The sequence below is a fragment of the Schistocerca nitens genome, chromosome 2 (genome assembly GCF_023898315.1).
Source record: "Schistocerca nitens isolate TAMUIC-IGC-003100 chromosome 2, iqSchNite1.1, whole genome shotgun sequence".
Classification (NCBI taxonomy): domain Eukaryota; kingdom Metazoa; phylum Arthropoda; class Insecta; order Orthoptera; family Acrididae; genus Schistocerca; species Schistocerca nitens.
Genome location: NC_064615.1, coordinates 14,921,788 through 14,927,787, shown reverse-complemented (window position 1 = coordinate 14,927,787; position 6,000 = coordinate 14,921,788). Strand labels below are relative to the sequence as shown.

At 42.2% G+C, this 6,000-nt stretch overlaps 1 pseudogene; it reads right to left on the bottom strand.

Annotated features, from left to right (window-relative positions):
- Positions 1 to 5,772: 5,772 nt before the first annotated feature.
- On the bottom strand, positions 5,773 to 5,890 carry LOC126238022 (5S ribosomal RNA; annotated as a pseudogene).
- Between the last annotated feature and the right edge of the window lie 110 nt (positions 5,891 to 6,000).

Sequence of the window (6,000 nt, the reverse complement as noted above, 5' to 3'; positions counted from 1 at the left end):
GCCGCTCGACGAAAGATCCATACCCAAAGACTGAAAAACTGCGCAGGTCACACCAATATTCAAGGAAATTACAGGCCCATATCATTAACGTAGAGATGCAGCAAGATTTTGGAATATATATTGTGTTCGAACATTATGAATTACCGCGAAGAGAATGGTCTATTGACATACTGTTAACACGGATTTATAAAACATCGTTCTTGTGAAACACAACTAGCCCTTTTCTCACACAGTGTTGAGTGCTTTCGACAACGAATTACAAATTTATTCCATATTTCTAGATTTCCAGAAGGCTTTTGCCATCGTACCTCACAAGCGGCTTGTAATCAGATTGCGTGCTTGTAAGATATCGTCTCAGCATGTAACGCCGGAAATGCATATCCTCCTATTTCCATCTAATGCACTGCAAACTTTTTTCCTTATTTTGTTACCTGAAGATATAACATCTCTGTGTCTTTGTATATTGTAATTGTTTTACTATTTGTATATATATGCATTTATGTCGATATATAATTGGATTTTTTTTGTAAATATTTTTTGTTATTTTTACGCTCGGTCTTGCCTAGGGAAAACTATGCTATGGAACGATTACATCGATAGGTCGTGTGGAGAACCAAAGTGTTTAGGATCTTCGGTAGTGTTAACTCTGCCGCGTGGAGCGTGGGCAGAGCGGAGTCTGGCTGGAGTAGGACGGTGGAGCAGGTGTGTTGCGTAACGCTCCCGCAAGTTGCCGGGCTTTCGGGGTTTGGCAGCATGTAATTGCGCTTGACTTGCTATGACAGTTTCTGACACGGTGTCGCGGACGGGAAGCATTAGCCGGCGCAAATCAAGAGCCCGTTTCGCCTGGTGACCGTGTCGAGAAGAAGGCGCGCCAACATCCAGCTTCTGCAACAGCGACGGCCGACAATGAGTGACTGTCGCCACCTCCTCGATCGACGACTTCAAACCTTCAATCAACCAACAAGGAAAACTGGAAGCACGTAAAGTTTTAGAACTGTATGACAGACCTCAGCTTTTAAAATTGTCCCATGTTCCTCACAAAATTACAGCAACTTAGCATGAACCTTTGTTGCTCATTGTCCCAATTGCCTTCCCAAGCAGGGTCTCTTCCTTTTCCGGAATGAACCCGAGTGTCGCTGAAATTCAAACTCCAGCATTAAAGTAATATCATTCCATTTCACTGCTTTAATTTCAAAGTTCAGTTAAAGTATTCATAGCTGGCTACAATATTTAGATTACACACGCACAAATTAAGAGTGCGAGTTTCGTTACCATATTTTAGCTTACCTGTGACTGCAGCTCAGCTTGGTACGTACTAAATTTTACTATTGATAATTTTTCAAAATAATTTAATTCAAGTTCAAAGTTAAATCTCTTAGTTCCAAACTGCGTAGATTCAAGATGCTTTTGAGATGATTGTTGAGGTAGCCCAAGGCTAACTTTATTTTATTGAATTTTATAGTGTTTCAGAAAGAAAGTTCACTATTAATTTCAGTCACTAAATAAACTTTCAGTTTTCCGGTTTTATTAATTCTTTTGCTAAATTAAGTCAGAGTGTAGCGAAATTTATTACTTCTGACAAACTTTCAGTTTTCACACTACACGTGTCAACCTTCAGTTGCCACGCTTCTAGTGCTAATTATATGTGTAATAACCTTTCTTTTTCAGTTATTATAGTAGTTGTCCTTAGGACTGGCGACCGTAATTTCCCCCAAATCTCAAATATCTAATTAACGCTAGTTCATTGTTAATGTAACGACCGCACATTTACTTTCTTTATTAACTTTACCCCTTTTCAGAATTAATTTCGACCAGTTTCATTTGCATCTTTCCTTTCATTTAGATGTAACCCTTTCCTCCCTCTTTACCGACAGATTAACTTCGGTGACGATTGCTTTTCCCAAATTTCCATTAGGTACACGCGGTTTAATTTTTACTGTCATTAAGGTCGATAAGTGACGGGGCTGTCGTCGGTGTCAGTGTCGTAGTGCCAGCCTAAAAACTTGCACCTACGCCGTGGCATCGTAGCTATCGATACCGCAAACGCCGTTGGCTAAACCTTACCGGAATACGGACGCCGTTCCACGCTTGGGACAATTGGACTCTATTTCACTGTTGGCGTCGTCCGCATTCCACGGGATGACTAATCTTATTGTTGTGAAAGTACAACCTAAGAAAGATTCAAATGGAACGGTTCATGTCGGTGACAGTTGTGAGTGCTATTTCTCACAACAGCGTCACATTCAGAGGGCTAAGCACAGATACAATCACAACGTAAAGGAGTTATTATGAATGTCAACAGGAAGGCTACCTACAGCACCGAATATTGGTCATTCTCGATTCAACTGACATAATAAATATCTCAGTAACTACTTTTTAACAATACTATCTTCCATAAGAACATAAGACGCTTTTTTAACACATGAGATGCTTTTTTAACACGCGGTATAAATGGTGTAGTGGCGTTACTCTAATAGCAGACAAAGGCCACTTTCAGCAATGGTAGCAATGTTGTTTAATTTCACAATACTTCAGCACTGTCACAAACACATAAAAAGTTTTATTGAAGATGACACTGACCGTGTAAGTTTAGGTATGTATGTATCCGACCTGCATGGACAGAAAGTACGAAAACATTTCAGCAGCTGATATCGTTGAGACTGAAGAGAAGTAATCATACAATGAATGGTAAATAAAAACCTCGTTTCCATAAAGACACACCGCGTCCAAATGCCTATGAGATTGAACAAGGCGAAAAAACTATATAGGAATTAGGGAAACAAATACTGCAGGGAATGCTTCGTTATGCTTTTTCCGATCTCGACATCGGCAACAGAACACGAGTTTTGTTAGAAAATTAACTAGTCGAAAAACAGAAACCTGTAGACAGGTGATAGCTGAAAAATTTACCTTCCAACAAGGCAGTGGGTTGAGTAATAATGTTTGACAGGCAGAAGCGGAATTTCGAAATTCTCCAGCAGAAGATGACGCAGGGTTAACTGAAGCTGGAGGAGCTGCAGACAGTAGTTTGTCGTCCTAACCATAACCTGACGCCACCAAAGAGAGTCTCCCTAAGGAGCTCACTTTTGGAGCAGTACACAGACTTTTTCCCGAAGAGGAGATTCTCGACCCAGTCGACTCTTCACTACTTAGCACAAGCCGATACGGAGAAAGTTAAAAGACAAACTGAACATCTTGTTTCCCCCCTCCCTTCCCAAGGAAAACTACCAAAGTAAAACATCATCGTAAGGCATAAAAATGACCGTGCAGTAATTCCGAAACGTGCGTGCAAGCGCAATGATGTCTTTGTAACGAAAGTATCTGAATGTTACAGAAAATACAGGACCTACTCAGAGAACCCACTTATAAAGAAATGAGGGGAAACTGATGGCCACAATAGTGAGAATAAATCAGGCTGTGAGCCTGTAATTTCTGTCTTACAGCCACCTAGATCAGGTGGAAATGGAGGTTCTGCGGTTAGACGGGTGGAGTAACTGTGGCATTGCCGGCCACAGTGGCCGAGCGGTTCTAGGCGCTACATTCTGGAACCGCAAGACCGCTACAGTCGCAGGTTCGAATCCTGCCTCGGGCATGATGTAGTTCTAAGTTCTAGGGGACTGATGACCTCGAATGTTAAGTCCAATAGTGCTCAGAGCCATTTGAACCATTTAACTGTGGCATTCCCGCTCTTATCACATGCGGGAGACGAATTTTTGTAGGCAATCGAAGAACCAGCGCCACGAACGCTGGCTTCGCAGCTGAAATGAGTATTTCGTCATCTGGCCAAAGGCTGGAGACCGATTACCTACCTCGCACAACAATGTTTACCAGTAATACGCCAACGCCCAATTGACGGTAGAAACTGAAAAGAACTGTGAGCAGCACATCATCGATATGGAATTTTATATAAATCCTGAAGGCTCGCTTGGCCGCAGAGTGTACTGAAAACTCGACAGCCTAGCAGTGATACATACGTGGCACCTCCCATCATCTCTTCCGAATCAGTTCAGCTCAGCACAAAGTTTTGTTTCTGTTCTTTGGTTTCCGATACATTGCGAACGTCTAGATTTTCCTCTATTACAGAAATAATATCGTGTGAAAGTGGTTTTATTTGCCTTTGCCACGTTGTTTTGTACACAGTTTTACAAGTCTCGTCCGAACGAATACGAACAGAGAAAGAAACAACTTGTTAAATAGTAAGAATGTTTGTGTACTTAGCAGTTTTCATAGTTCTTTGAATGTTCTGATCTTATCCCATATTGACTGAGAGCTTAACCTGGATTTAAAAAATTATCAAAATTTTTGGTGTGAGTGACTGTCACCTCTTTCCATCTGTTTCTATTGAGGTTTCTCGTGAAATGTCTATTTTATTTCATTAAAGCGTGAAGAGCGTTCTTTCACAAAAGCCCTCCTTCCCTCACCTATGTAAATTGGAGACATCCATCGCTAGAGACGTCGGTGTCAGCAGAAAATAAATCCGACCAATGAAAACTCAAAAATCAAATAGCACTACAATAATTTTCTTTTTTTTTTTTTACTTTGACTGAAAATTAATGTTTTAGAGCAGATAGAGATGAAAAATATCTCAGTCGCATGAAAATAAACCTGAGAATTGGTTGCTCTTTTGTCATGTAATACGGAGTAGAGTTACTGCATTCATCATGTCAATATGCTAAATTATTACATTGCGTTGAAATTAAGTTCGGAGAATAATGGGATACTGCATCATTTTGAACTATGAACTTATTAGTATGGCGCGGCAAAACTGACACCATTAACAAACCCTTTGTGTATCAGACATTTCAGTGCCAGTTAAATAATTATCTACTCACTGAGCACTAATTATGTTAACGAATGTAATCCGAAACTCGACAGAAAATGTTAGATACTTACTCGATTAAAACTTTTTCCAATAAAACAAAGTACAAGTAGGGCGAGAGACCCGGGCAACTTGATTTTTATTCTCTCTCTTCGTTTTGTTGTTGTTGCTCTTTGTTCTTTTCACTGGCCGCTTGAGCTCGGACTAATGTTGACAGATAAACTGTTCCTGGAATTACATGTGTAGTGCGGCATTCTCCTCTAATCATCTCGCGCTCCGTGTCAGTGGATATTTTAAATCATCGACCGGTGTTTGCCTTCGTTTTGCCGGCACCCCTCGCAAAGCTCATTTCCATTTTCATTTGATTTTCCCTCTCCAGGCGCGCTCGTATATTGTCCGACAAACACGGGGAACGGCGTTATTGTCGCGCTGCGAGCTGGGGTGCAGGGGTGCCGCCCATTCAGGCGAGGTACACTCTGCGCGCCTTGCAAGCTGCTTAACCCCCTGGCGCAGCAGTTCACCGGGTAACCCAACTCTCAGGCGCTCTCCTCGCCACCCACTGTTAGCTGACGTGCTTTACGCAGGTGAATTTCCATTCCTTCTTACTATGAACTAGCTACTGAAATATTTCTATCAGCCGAATAATTTATTGCTTTACGCTGTCAAACGTAGAAGCTCTTAAAAAATGAACTGTGACCAGTAAATAAATAAACACAGGGTAACAAGTCACTAAAGCTAAACTAAACTTCGTCCGAATCGGCCTTGGAAGGCCCAAGGGTACCGAACGGCTACCGTGTCATCCTCAGACCACAGGCGTCACTGGATGGAATATGGAGGGGCATGTGGTCAGCACACCGCCCTCCAGACCGTATGTCGGTTTACGAGACCTGAGCCGCTACTTCTCAGTCGAGTAGCTCCTCAGTTTGCCACACGAGGGCTGAGTGCACCGCGCTGGCCAACAGCGCTCGGCAGACCGGATGGTCACCCATCCAATTGCTAACCCAACCCGACAGCGCTTAACTTCCGTGATCTGACGGGAACCGGTGTTAACAATGCGGCAAGGCCGTTGGACCAACAAGTCACTAACGTGTAATTATTGAAGTATGATGTGTTTTGTAGACTTTTATGTATTTTGAGGTGACAGATCAGTGCTCAGCTCGACAGCGTTGTTCACGGGAAGC